This window comes from Arachis ipaensis, chromosome B04 (assembly GCF_000816755.2).
Source record: "Arachis ipaensis cultivar K30076 chromosome B04, Araip1.1, whole genome shotgun sequence".
NCBI lineage: Eukaryota > Viridiplantae > Streptophyta > Magnoliopsida > Fabales > Fabaceae > Arachis > Arachis ipaensis.
This window is the reverse complement of record NC_029788.2, coordinates 89,368,957-89,383,856: the sequence shown is the minus strand read 5'-3', so window position 1 is coordinate 89,383,856 and position 14,900 is coordinate 89,368,957.

The following is a 14,900-nucleotide window of genomic DNA, read 5'->3' as shown; positions in this document are numbered from 1 at the left end:
ATCCACAGGCCGTCCAAGCCTATAGAGATAAGGGCGGTTCCCTTGAAGATAAGCTGACCTCAACTCAAAGATAAAGATAAGATAAGATAACTAACTTATCTTATCCAGAAAGGTCACTCTACAACCACTATAAATACACTGGAGCACCCAGGTATAACTCATACTCTGATTCTACTAAAAACCTTCTTAATACCCGTGCTAACTTAAGCATCGGAGTCTCTTGCAGGTACCCCCCACCCTCTGGTGACCAAGGATCAGAAGTGCAGCCAGTCCAACAAGTCGGACACAACAGCCCCGACCGCCACTAGCCAGCCGGACACGTCATCTCCGACCAGTACAGAAGATCTCATCCGAGATCGATCTACAGTTTCAGGTAACCCTCAGAACATTGGCGCCGTTGTTGGGGAACCTGGAAGTCATCCCATCCCCATGGCGGACGACCATGACAACGACCACGATTCAGATCTAGAGGACAGAACACCGCACAAAAATGCAGACGCTACACCAAAAGATACTCCAGAATCTAACAGAGACAAAAACTCATCAAATCCAGGAGTAATAGAAGCACTTCAAAATCGTTTAAAGCAACTTGAAAAAGAAAGCTAGCATCAACGAGAAGTTGTCAAGGATCTACAAAGAGAGGTAAGGCGACGTCGAGAGCTAGAAGATAAAATCCTATAACTCGAAGCCGATCTCAAAGCAAAGGCTACCCGGACCACCCCTAAGGACAATTCACGCAAAGATCAAGATCCATTCACTAGGGACATCATGAAAACTAAAATTCCTAAGGACTTCAAACTCCCGGATATGAGTCTGTATGATGGCACTACAGATCCCAACCATCACCTCAGCAACTTCAGAAGCAGAATGTACCTCACCGACGCCTCGGACGCTGTTTGCTGCAAAGCTTTTCCAACAACCCTCACGAAGACAGCAATTAGATGGTTCGACAACTTACCTCCTAAGTCCATCTCAAGCTTTAACGACCTAGCCAAAAAATTCCTGGCGAGATTCTCCATCCAAAAAGACAAGGCCAAGCACGCCCCCAGTCTACTAGGAATCAGGCAAGGAGATCGGGAAAGTCTTCACAACTACATGGAGAGATTCAACAAAACATGCCTAGACATACAAAGCTTGCCAACAGAGGCCGCCATCATGGGCCTCATCAATGGCCTACGAGAGGGACCTTTCAGCCAATCTATATCGAAGAAATATCCCACATCTCTGGATGAGGTGCAGGAGCGAGCGAAAAAATATATCAACATGGAAGAAAACTCTCGGTTGGGAGAAACTTCAAAATCCGGATTCTCCTACTGAGACAAAGATAAAGAATCCAAAAAGAAGGAAGATCGACAAGGGGAGAAAATTAAAAAATATCATAATTACACCCCTCTTAGGGTATCCCTGGTAGATGTCTACAAAGAAGTCTGCCATACGGAAAAGATACCCCCAGCTCGACCACTCAAAGGCAAAAGAGGAGGAGAAAATCGGAATGAATACTGTGAATATCACCGAGTCCGAGGGCATTCCACCAACGAATGCTTCGACTTAAAAAACATCATAGAAAAATTAGTAAGAGAAAGAAAACTAGATCGGTTTCTAGCCACCCGAGATGATGATCAAAGAAAGAGAAAAGGGATGAAGATGTCGGACGATTCGAGCGATCACCTCGTATGCCAGAAAGACATGTCCATATGATACACGAAGGATTTGTAGGAGGAGGAATCTCTAAATCATCCCGCAAAAGATATCTCAAAGAAGTATATCATGTCGAAGGAAAGGAGGAAGCTCCCGACATCCCTGCAATCACATTTACCAAAGAAGATGCATCCGGTATCATCTCAGGACACGACGACCCCATGGTCATCACCATCATACTGGCAAACGCCAATCTCCACCGCACATTAATAGACCAAGGGAGCTCTGCCGACATCTTATTCAAAACTGCCTTCGACAAGCTCGGCTTAGAAGAAAAGGAGCTTAGAGCATACCCTAACAGCCTGTTCGGACTGGGAGATACCCCAGTACAACCGCTGGGATACATGTTACTACATACAACCTTCGGAAAAGGGAACCAATCCAGAACACTCAAGATAGACTACATCGTGATCGACATAAGTTCAGCCTACAATGCCCTAATAGGTCGGACAACACTAAATCAACTCGGCGCAATAGTCTCAACTCCACATCTATTCATGAAATTCATAACTACAGAAGGGATAGCTACAATAAAAGCAGATCAAAAGATGGCACACCACTGTTATAACAAAAGTCTAAACCTCAGAGGCAGAGGAGAAGAGTTCCATACAATTGAGCTTGGTGGAGTCCAGAGATGAGAAGAACTCCGTCCATAGCCCGAAGGAGAAATAGAGAAAGTTCAGATCGGAGATACCTCGGACAAAACAACTAATATTGGCACGATCCTGAAGGGAGACGCAAAAGAATTACTAGTACAGTTCTTACGAGATAATGTCTATCTCTTTGCATGGAAAGCTACAAACATGCCAGGCATAGACCCCAAGCTAATGAGTCACAAGTTGGCGGTCTATCCAGGATCTCGGCCGGTACAGCAGAGACAAAGAAAACTTGGGCCAGAACGATCCCAAGCTGTGGAAGAACAGGTACAAGCACTACTGGAGGCAAGATTCATAAGAGAAGTCAAGTATCCACTATGGCTAGCTAACATCATCTTGGTGAAAAAATCAAATGGGAAATGGCGAATGTGCACCGACTACACCAATCTCAACAAAGCCTGCCCAAAAGATCCTTACCCACTCCCAAGTATCGACGCTCTGGTAGACGCTTCATCCGGATATAGATACCTCTCGTTTATGGATGCATATTCCGGATACAACCAAATCCCCATGTATCCACCAGATCAAGAAAAGACCTCGTTTTTAACGCCAAAAGTAAATTATTGCTACATTGTGATGCCTTTCGGTCTCAAGAATGTGGGAGCTATGTATCAAAGGCTAATGAATAAAGTCTTTTCAGATCATATCGGAAAAATCATGGAAGTCTACGTGGACGACATGTTAATAAAGACACAAAGCAAAGAGACATTACTGTCCGACCTGGCTCAAGTGTTCGACACTATAAGGAAGCATGACATGCGACTCAATCCCGCAAAATGCACCTTTGCAGTAGAAGCGGGCAAATTCTTAGGTTTCATGCTCACACAAAGAGGAATTGAAGCAAATCCGGACAAATGCCAGGCCATACTCAACATGAAGAGCCCAACTTGTGTCAGAGAGGTACAACAACTCAACGGGAGATTAACAGCCTTATCCAGATTCTTAGCGGGATCAGTGACAAGATCTCTCCCCTTCTATGCCACTTTAAGGAAAGGAAAGAAGTTTGAATGGACAATGGAATGCGAGCAAGCCTTCCAGGATTTCAAAAATTTCCTGGGACGACCACCTATCCTAACTCGACCACGAGAGGAAGAACGACTCGTATTATACCTTGCGGGAGGAAGTCAGGCAGTAGCCTCAGCACTGGTTCGAGAGGATGACAAAGGGCAACAACCTGTATACTTCATTAGTAAAGCGCTGCAAGGATCCGAGCTGAACTGCCAAAAAATAGAAAAGTTCGCCTACACTCTCATATTGACATCTCGACGACTTCGCCCGTACTTCTAGGCTCACACCATTAAGGTTCGGACCGACCAGCCCATAAAAGGGATACTGCAGAAAACAGATCTAGCAGGCAGAATTTTACAATGGGCAGTCGAGTTATCCGAGTTTGACCTCCAATATGAAGCTCCGACAGCCATCAAATCACAATACTTGGCCGACTTCATCGCAGAATTCACAGATACCCTGGAAACCCCCACAGAATGGAATCTCTATGTGGACGGGTCTTCAAATAAGACTGGAAGCGGCGCAGGTGTGATAATAGAAAGCAACCAAGGAATCCAAGTTGAACTTTCCCTCAAATTTGGGTTCCCGGCCTCAAACAACCAAGCGGAATATGAAGCGTTACTAGCTGGTTTGAAGCTGGCTAAGGAGGTTGGAGCTCAAAAACTCAACATCTTCAGCGATTTCCAAGTAGTCACCTCACAAATAACAGGGAGCTACCAAGCCAAAGATCCTACCATGAAAAAGTATTTGGATAAAACCAAGGAACAGCTCAGACAACTCGAGGAATATAAGATCTGCCACATACCCCGCGAATAAAATGTCCGAGCTGATGCACTCTCAAAACTAGCCAGCACCAAACCAGGGGGCAACAATAGAAGTCTCATCCAGGAAATGCTGTAGAATCCATCAATCTCGGAAGAGGAAAAAGTCCTAGCCATAACAAGTCAGGATCAAGGATGGATGACCCCCATAATTAATTACCTCAAAACAGAAACACTCCCCACAAATGAGAAGGAGGCAAAGAGGTTAAAATGGGAGGCTCAGTACTACACCATCAAAAACAACACCCTATATAAAAGAGGGATTTCAATACCACTACTAAAATGTGTGCTGACCTCCAACACAAGGGAAGTTTTAGAGGAAGTACACAGTGGCATTTGTGGTAATCATCTCGGAGCACAAGCTCTCACCAAAAAAGTACTCCGGGCAGGATTTTATTGGCCAACTCTACAAAAAGAAGCTATAGAGTTTGTAAGGACATGCCCACCATGCCAGAAACATGCCAACTTTCACATCGCCCCGTCAGAAGAGCTCATCAGCGTAACATCGCCTTGGCCATTTGCAAAATGGGGACTCGATCTTCTCGGACCCTTTCCCCAGGGATCGGGACAAGTTAAATTCCTCATAGTCGAGGTAGACTATTTCACAAAGTGGATCGAGGCAGAGCCCCTAGCCAACGCCACTGCTCAAAGGAGCCGGAAATTCCTATATAGGAATATTGTCACAAGGTTTGGGGTTCCATACTCCATCACTACAGACAATGGCACCCAATTCACAGACGCGAGCTTCAGAAAGTTAGTAGCCGACTTAAACATAAAATACCAGTTCACCTCCGTTGAACATTCCCAAGCCAATGGACAAGCCAAAGCGGCCAACAAAGTCATATTGGCTGGGCTGAAACGGAGACTGCAAGATGCAAAGGGAGCCTGGGCCGAAGAACTTCCACAAGTCCTATGGGCATATCGAACAACGCCACATTCCACCACAAATGAATCACCATTTCGACTAGCATACGAAGTGGAGGCAATGATCCCAGTAGAGGTCGAGGAAAGGTCGCCTAGAGTGGTTCATTACAATGAGGAAGCCAACTCCCAACTTCAAAGGGAAGAGTTCTACCTACTTCCTGAAATCCAAGAAAAAGCTCGGATCAGGGAAGAAGCACTAAAATGTCGAATGGCTTCCAGATATAATCAAAAGGTAGTGCCGAGAGGTTTCTCTGAGAATGATCTCATCCTAATCCAAAATGATATTGGAACAACTCGACCCGAAGAAGGAAAGCTGGCAGCAAACTGGAAAGGACCCTACCGAGTCATAGAAGTACTTGGGAAGGGCTACTACAGACTGTCCAAACTCGAGGGATGAGAGCTTCCCAGATCATGGCACGCCTGCAACCTAAGAAGGTACTACAGCTAGAGAAGGTAAAAGATCTCATCATAGGATGCACCCTTTTTCCGGAAAAGATTTTTTAATGAGGCACCAAGTTGAGATTCAAAAATTATCCAACTTAAAGGGATAAAAAAACTCCCACATGTATATATTTGCACTTTCTTTTAAATAAAACATATTTTAGATATTCTACAAATTTTTAAGACGCATTAATCTGAAGCATTCATCGTCCGATTATAAAGCAACAGATCGGCAGAAAAGTGAAAAACAGATTCACTGCACGATTACGATAAAGACCAATAGAGATGAAAACGCAATTCATCTAAAGGTCAACCAAACAAAGATAGAAACCACCTTCTACAAATCGGCAAGATGAACAGAGAATAATGCAAGAAGTTATCAAAAGTGATCCGTAAAAAGAACCTGACGAGGTCTTATGGATTGCTAAATAATAACTTAAAGACTGGCCGACGTTAAAAAGTCGGACCAAGTCAACCCAAGTTATTAGCAAATCCCTGGAAAGAGGTCTGGCCAACCCTATAAAAGAGAAATTGCTATAACTTAGAAGAGATCGACATGACGAAGTCGGTCTCCTACGAAAAACAAGTTATAAAAGTAATCCTTGAAAGAGACCTGACAAAGGTCCAAGAAAGAGGATTACAAAATAACTTAGAAGAGATCGACATAAAGAAGTCGGTCTTCTACAACGGACAAGTTATAAAAGTAATCCCTGAAAGAGACCTGACAAAGGTCCAAGAAAGAAGATTACAAAATAACTTAGAAGAGATCGACATAAAGAAGTCGGTCTCCTACAACGGACAAGTTATAAAAGTAATCCCTGAAAGAGTCCTGACAAAGATCCAAGAAAGAGGATTACAAAATAACTTAGAAGAGATCGACATAAAGAAGTCGGTCTCCTACAACAAACAAGTTATAAAAGTAATCCCTGAAAGAGACCTGACAAAGGTCCAAAAAAGAGGATTACAAAAATAGCTTAGAAAAGGACGACGTAAAGAAGCCGGTCTCCTACAACAAACAAGTTATAAAAATTAGTCCCTGAAAGAGACCTGACAAAGGTCCAAAAAAGAGGACTACAAAAATAACTGGAAAGAGGACCAACGTAAAGAAATCGGTTATGGATGGCCAGAAATAAATACAAGTAAAAGCCAGAAAACCAAAACACGAGTCGGATCCACACATCCACAAAGGATCCAAGCTACAAGCAATAAGTACAAAGCAATCCAAAGAGGCCGAGCAGCAAGGCTTTAGCATTCTCAAAACCCAGAAAGGTGCCAAGACAAGTGCAAACAAGCATGATATAAAATACAATATTATAAACAAGCTTCAGGATCAGGCCCAAAACTTGAAAGCTACTTGTTGTTTTTTCAAAATAAAAAGTTGCTAAACAAGCAACCAGAAGGAGTATCAACAGTCAGCAAAATATTTAAATTACAGAATAAAGAGTTTAAAAAAGCCCACAAGTCGGGCAATCTACACAAACACCCAAGAAAAATCAATTAAGATCGGGAGCCTTCTCGGTAGCATCAGTCTGGGGTGAAGGAGGGCGAGCTTGGAGAGGCACTGCATCCACCGTACCGTCGTCCCTATTCAGAATTTGACAATCAGAATCTAATTCTGGACGAGAAATCCCAGCTGGAGGAACTATAGAGGTCGACACTTTAGCAGCAAGCGCAGAGGGAGGTTCGACATCATCATCATCTTGGTCGTCGGGGACAATCTTACCATCCCTCACAATGTTGTCCAAGCTAAAAAGAGTAAGATCAACCTCAGGAGCGAGAACTTGAACCTGCTCCTTCAAATTATCATAAGCAGCGTTTACGCTGCCAACAAGGTGACCTTGGAGCTTAGAATAGTCAACTCGGATAGACTCCAACTTCTCCCTCAGACGTATCACCTCCCGATAAGATGTGACATAACTATCTTTATGCCTCAACGCAGTGTCCTCGGCCAATCTCACCGAAGCCGCCAGGGCAAGAGAGCTAGCCTTTTCGTTCTCCAGATCCTTCTCCAGTTTGGCTACTTTCACCTCAAGCTCCTCTTTCAAGCCCTTCATCCAGTCGAATTCCTGTTTTGCCTCCTCCATGAAGGCTTTGGTGGCATGGAGAGGAAGATTTTGAGCAGTTCGGTACAAGGCAGCTCCCATATGTGCCATTTTTACACTACTCCGAGTAATAAAGTCCAAATGACGAAGAAGTGATACATCATCCATAGGGAGGACACCGTATGGACCGATCTGTTGATCTACGAACTCGACCGCGTCAAAATCAAGGGCATCAAGGTTGAAAGGCTCCATTGTTTTTTGTTTCTTGTTGGGAGGGGCACCAGAAGTAGCAGCGGAAGACTGCGGAGGCTCGGCCAGGCGAACCCTAGGAGTAGGAATTACCCTCCTCGGGCCAGGAGAACTCGGCATGGGTGGCTTCACCGGAACTTGGAAAGATCCCTCTTCCGCCACCTTGGCCGAGATATTTTGAGTAGCTGCAGCCTTCTTTGCTTTCTTGTAGGCCTTCATGGAATTGTTGTTTTTCGACATCTCTGAAAATACAGAATCGACCACAGCAATGGGTTACAATCACAAAAAGAAGAAGCAAAACTAAAAAGCAAGTATAGAAATAAGTCAGACAGTACCCAAAGCAGTTCGAATCAAAGATTGATCACTCAAAAATCTTTTCGTATCAAGATGGGGGTGGTTCCCCCATAAATCTTCAAGAACAATTACAAAAGCCCGCTCAACCTCGTCAAGCATCTCCTATGTATAGCGAGACACTCTCACATTCTTTTTCCATTTTAGAGGAAAGGCAGGCTCATCATTTTCATCAAGAAAAAAGGGGCGGGCCCCTCAACAGCACAGACTCGGAAGAAGTAATTCTTAAAATCTTTAAAAGACTCATCGTACATGGCAAAAACTTTATGCCCCTGGGCCGACCTGAAAGAAACCTAGGAAGCTTTCTTTTTGGAAGACCCTCCGGGCTTAGCAGAAACAAAAAGATAGAGGAAAAGAGTCTGAAAAGGTGTTATGCCTAACTCTTGGCAAAGCAGCTGAAAAATCTTGATAAAACCCCAGGAATTCGGATGAAGCTGGGATGGGGCAATATTACACGACCACAACAAGTCGGTCTCGAAAGCAGTAAAAGGAAAGGTAACGTCCAACTGGCTGAAGAAATATTCATAGGCGTAGAAAAAGGGACGCTCCCCTCGACAGAAGTAGGAAAGCAAACCCTCTCGTCAGAGTCGGGCGCCACAAGCTCATAATCTCTCTCTCGGGCACCACCACCACAAACCCTATGACGTTTCCTCAGCTCTACACAAAACTCAGCATCCACAACAGAGACACACATTAAGACAAGGGAGTCCAGCCAATCGGACATCCCCTCGGGAACTTTAGAAGACATCTCTACAATGTTATGATGAGAAGACATGAGGCTAACTAATCCTACAATAAGAAAAGAAGATTGGATTACTAAAAAATATCTCGGACGAGGGGCAAAACAACTCGACTAATATGATACAGAAGAACAAACAGAAAAGGAAAACCCCAAGACTCAAACCAAAGCCCTGGGGCATCCTTTGGAGGCAATAACAAAGCAAGGATTCAGGAAAAATCTACAGTTTACGTCCATCTCTCAAACAAAAATCATCAAAGCCACTATCTTCTTACAGTCTATCAGCAAAAAGCATCGACAACATCAAACACACCAAGCGGAAATCGTCAAAGGCACAACCTTTTTTCAGAATCAAACAAAATCATCATCAAAGGCACAAACAGAAACGGTGATAACATGCAAAAGCCTTAAGAACATCAAGCTACAGGAAAGACAAAAAGGTTCATGCAAAAGGGCAAAGAAACTCCCAGAACACACATTACAACAGCAATCAGGCACAGCAAAAGCAGAAAGATCCAAACTTTCTCCAAACAAAATCAAAACTTTCTCAAAACCAGACAGGAAAATGACGTGAGAAAGGAAGAAACACCAACCTGAACAGAGAAAGAAGCTTCAGAGGAGATTGAAGATGGAAAGATGGAATCACCCAGAGAAATGCCAAAATGATGCTGAGGCAAAATGCAGGCAAAAACAGAAAGTGAGAAAGTGAAGGGAGAAGTTACAAAGAAAGACGAAGAAGAGAAACTGTTTTCTGATCGTGAATTTCGAAAATAAAAGCCAAAGAAATGGGCAATCAAAACCAATTAATAAAGGTATTTAAAGCTTCGCATATTCCCAAAGCCAAAGCGCTGATATAAAAACGCGCGCTCTTAGAGGAAAGCGTTCCACATTCAAAAAGGTTCTACAAAGAAAGGAATCGACAAAATGCTCGAGTTCTGCTTTACTAGAGAAAGATCGAAGTCAAGGACTCGACCTCAAAGCAGAAGACCGAGCTCGAGCAGGGGAACTGTTCACACCCTGGGCCGAGCTATCCGACCCGAGATGTTCAGTGACAAAGCGACCAACCTCTTCAGGTCAGGCTATCCGACCTCTTCTCAAAGAGGTCGGCCAAATCGACAGGAAAGCCCAATAAAGGGCCCAAATAGAGGAACACGACCCAAATCCACAGGCCGTCCAAGCCTATAGAGATAAGGGCGGTTCCCTTGAAGATAAGCTGACCTCAACTCAAAGATAAAGATAAGATAAGATAACTAACTTATCTTATCCAGAAAGGTCACTCTACAACCACTATAAATACACTGGAGCACCCAGGTATAACTCATACTCTGATTCTACTAAAAACCTACTTAATACCCGTGCTAACTTAAAAATCAGAGTCTCTTGCAGGCACCCCTCACCCTCCAGTGACCAAGGATCAGAAGTGCAGTCAGTCCAACAAGTCGGACACAACAGCCCCAGCCGCCACCAGCCAGCCGAACACGTCATCTCCGACCAGTACAGAAGATCTCATCCGAGATCGATCTACAGTTTCAGGTAACCCTCGGAACAGTCGCCGATTCTCCTCCAAAGCTGAACACCAGGGTTAGTGCGCATCCAATCTGATTGAGGGTGAAGCTCCTGCAGTCCATTCCCCTTAGTGATCCTACTCAAAACGCCACAGACAAGGTCGAATCTTCCAGATCAGAGAATGCTGCGCCTTTAGTTCTAGCCTCTACCACAAAGACTCTAATCTCTCCATACCTCGGCTGAACTGGTGTCTCGGGAAGTCCCCAACGAAGTTTTGGATTAGCCATATAAGAGATGTATAATCAAGCTAGTGGTTCATCATTGTCCGATGAAAGACTCACTCTGAACCCATGTAGAATGGGATAACCTTGTGCCGGTTCAACGCATTCATAATGATGAAGAACGAAGATACATCTTAGAATAAAGAATCAAACACGGATTGAAGATAGAACAGTAATACTTTTATTAATTCATAAAACTCAGCCGAGCTCCTCCCCTCAACCTAGGAGGTTTAAAGACTCATACTGATAGAAAATACAATGAAACGTGTAAAGTGTTTAGAAAAGAGATCCGATCCTTGAAAAGTATAAAATTTCTCAAACAAATACTAGACTAATGACTAATGATTACATAAGAAGGGTAAAATAGTCTTTTAGTGTAAAAATTCACTTCCGGAGCCCACTTTGTGAGTGTTTGGGCTGAGAAAAAGAGTAAGCCATGTGCTAGGAGGGCTCTAGGGCGTTGAACGCTGGCTAGGGGCACCTTCTTGGGCATTGGACACTGGTCACTTCTCCCTTGGGCGTTGGACGCCAGAATAGGGTAAATGGCTGGCGTTGAACGCCAGTTTTGTGCCTTCAATTCTAAATCAAAGTATGAACTATTATACATTGGTAGAAAGCCCTGGATGTTAGCTTTCTATAGCCATTGAGAACTCTCTATTTGAATATTTGTAGCTGTGGAAAAGCTATTTCGAATGCAAGGAGGTCAGATCCTGACAGCATCTGCAGTGCTTTCTCTGCCTCTGAATCAAACTTTTGTTCCAACTCCTCAATTTCAGCCAGAAAATACTTGAAACTGCATAAAAACACACAAACTCAAAGTAGAATCCAAAAATGTGAATTTTGCACTAAAACCTATGAAAACTTAATAAAACTTAAATAAAACATACTAAAAACTATATGAAAATGATGCCAAAAAGCGTATAAAATAGCCTCTCATTAGTAATAGTTCCAAATAGAGACTATATAAAGATACATGAACCCACTAGGAAATCCTAGTCTCCAAACTCACAAAATTAAAGCCTAGGGTTCTTTCTAATCCAAACAGGGTTAAGTTACTAAGTCTTAGTTCTATATCTACCTCTAATCTCAATAATTTCCAATATGATCTCAACATTACTCCCAATATCCAATTATTTAGTCTATTATTCAATTCAGTAATTTTAATTGCAAATAATTAATCAATACGGGATTAATTTTACTAAACTAAACATACTCTGAACTATCACTGATCTCATTCATTCCCAAGTCTCAAATCTAAATGGTGAGAATTATATACAAACAATAAGCATTACCAAGCAAACACAATTAGAAAGCAATTATATCAAGTATTATATTTAACAGTTAAACAAAAATATACAGTTAGGCAAACCAAACAAATATGCACACCTAAACAATAGCAAACAAATGCATATGATGCATGCCTATCCTACTGGTCATGAGTTTACGTGTCGGTTAAACTGCCAGACCTGACACATCCGGTAGCTAACCCAGATATAATATCTCTGTCGTGCATCTCCAGGAGGAACAACAAGAAGGGAATCCTCAACCTTCTAGAAGAAAATCCTCAACTTTCCACCATCTCACTAGAGACAGTGCTATCTGGGATGTAGTGTCCGCCACACTCTCGGATTATAGTGCCTGCCACACTTCACAATCAAAGAGAGACTACGATGCAATGATAGGAAATTCTCAACCTAACTTGTTCATACCACAGCCAGAAATTGAATAAAAGAGAATCCTCAACCTTTTATCCAATTCACTGATATAACAAAAGAGGAAATCCTTAACACCGCTTGTCCACCGCAACAAGAGAGAAAATCCTCAACCTTAACTTTTCTATCCGTAAGCGGGATCAAACCACCATGCTCACCGTGGGTGGGATGAACCGCCATCCCCACAACATCAATCATAATCACAATCATATATAATTATTTTTCAATCAAACCTCATTATGTTCATATTTATCACAAGGATAATTATCCTCAAACTGTGAGCGGAATAAAACCACCGTCTTCACCACAATTAAAAATTGAACCGAAGGAAATCCTCAACCTTCTGTCCAATCTTCCGATACAACAAGACAGAGAATCCTCAACCTAACTTGTCCATCGTAACGCAAGAAAGGAAATCCTCAACCTCAACTTGCCTATTGTGAGCAAGACAAAGCCACTGTCCTTATTGTGGGTTAATCATTATTGACCAAATCCGTTATCATCATCAAATCCATCATTAATCATAGTCTTCATCCTCAGCCTGATATGAATGCTCACTTTTGATCTAAGCCTCTAATAAATTCTAATCTTCTAATCAATTTAATTCAATTCTAGTCATAACCTTAACCAGCCTCGTAAAACATAACCTATCATAACCCCATTCACATACAGATATATGTATAACCGGAAAAAATGCTCAACCTCTCCAATTCGTGAGTGAGATTAAATGACCGTCCTCACATCACACCACAACCATATACAAGTGGGACAAAACTACCGACCTTGCTCGGAATAAATATCACATCAATACGCAAGCAGGATGGTACCCACGACCTTGCTATGCAAGCGGGACAAACCTCCAACCTTGTCAAATTGGTTATTCAGACCACAATCAGTCATAATTATTTACTTTAATCAATTTTATAAGTTGTTAGATTCAAAAACTCCAATTCTTTATCGATTTACCAATTCTGTTATTTCGTGAGCGGGACAACGCCACCGTCCTCACCGCGAATGGGACGAACCACCATTGTAACACCGTAATTTTTAGCACCTCATGATCGTACTAAAAGAGATGAAGTATGGTCACTGATTATACCACATGCATTTCCCAAATCAAGTGTTGTAAGGATTATAGTCACATACCCATCCAAACCCAATTTAGTCCAGCATGAGAAAGCATTTCTAGCTTGATCTCTTCATTCCTCTTTCACGGTTCAAAAGAGATCCAAGTTTGAATAGCTTCTCTTCCAAGATAACTACTCAATTGGATGAAGATCGAAAGCTTTCAAGTAAAATCAAGAGAAAAGAAAGAAGAAGAAGAATAAGAACTACACTTAATCCATTGAATCACAATAGAGCTCTCTAACCCAATAAAAGGGGTTTAGTTGTTCATAGCTCTTGAAAATGAAAACAAAGATGGAGAATACATTATAAAACTTAATTGCAAAGAAAGTAAAATACAGAGAGTAGTTCTCTTTTTCCAAGCAATAAAGTGCATCAAAGCTCTAGTCCAAGTCCTGAGTAATGCAACACAATATTTGTCACTAAACTTATGCAAAATCCTCATGAAATTATGTAAAATGCACAATGTATGCTTGAATCAAGGCATAGGTGAATATCTACCCAAAACTAGCTTATTTCCTACAGAAATGCATGAAACTAACCTAAAAACAGTAAAGAAAAGGTCAGTGAAACTGGCCAAGATGCCCTGGCATCAAAAATTCAAGCATTACTTACCTCTAAACCTTTTTACTTTATACTATCTTTATTTAATATCGAGCATTTGCGAATACGAACTGAAATTTTAATCAAGAAAATGAAAAGGTTTAGAGGTAAGTAACGCCTGAGTTTTTAGTACGATCATGAGGTGCTAAAAGATAGGGTGTTACATTATGGTATCAGAGCAGTTCATTCCTGTTAGAGCCTTGGGAAAGGACTGACTATGCTTCCCTGTGTAAGACCCAGAACTTTTGAAAAGTCCTATTCTGAACTAATCTCAAATCATATATTTATTTATAATTTTTTTATTTCAGAAATTATTTTATTGAAGATAATCAAAGGAAGCTTTGATTAATTGAATTTGAAATAAATTAAGGTTTTTATCCAAACTCTATAATTATGGATTATGTTCCTATTTACAATTTAAAGTTTTAGATAAATAATTAATTTTATTTTTACAATTTAAAACTTATGTCTTGGGAATAAATAAAATTAATTATATTATCTTATATTTTCAAATAGAGTATTTGATTGAGAGTCAAATTAGTATTTTGATATAATAAATTAGTATTTTGAGAGTCAAATAGGGTATTTGATTGGTAGTATTTTTATACACAAACCCTAATTTTCTACCCTAACCCACCCTCAGTCTTCTCTCAGCGCCGCAGCCCCTTCCCCAAACCCTTACACTCATTAGCTTCAGACAAAAGAAAAGAAAGAAAGAAGAAAAGAAAGAAAGAATGAAAGAGG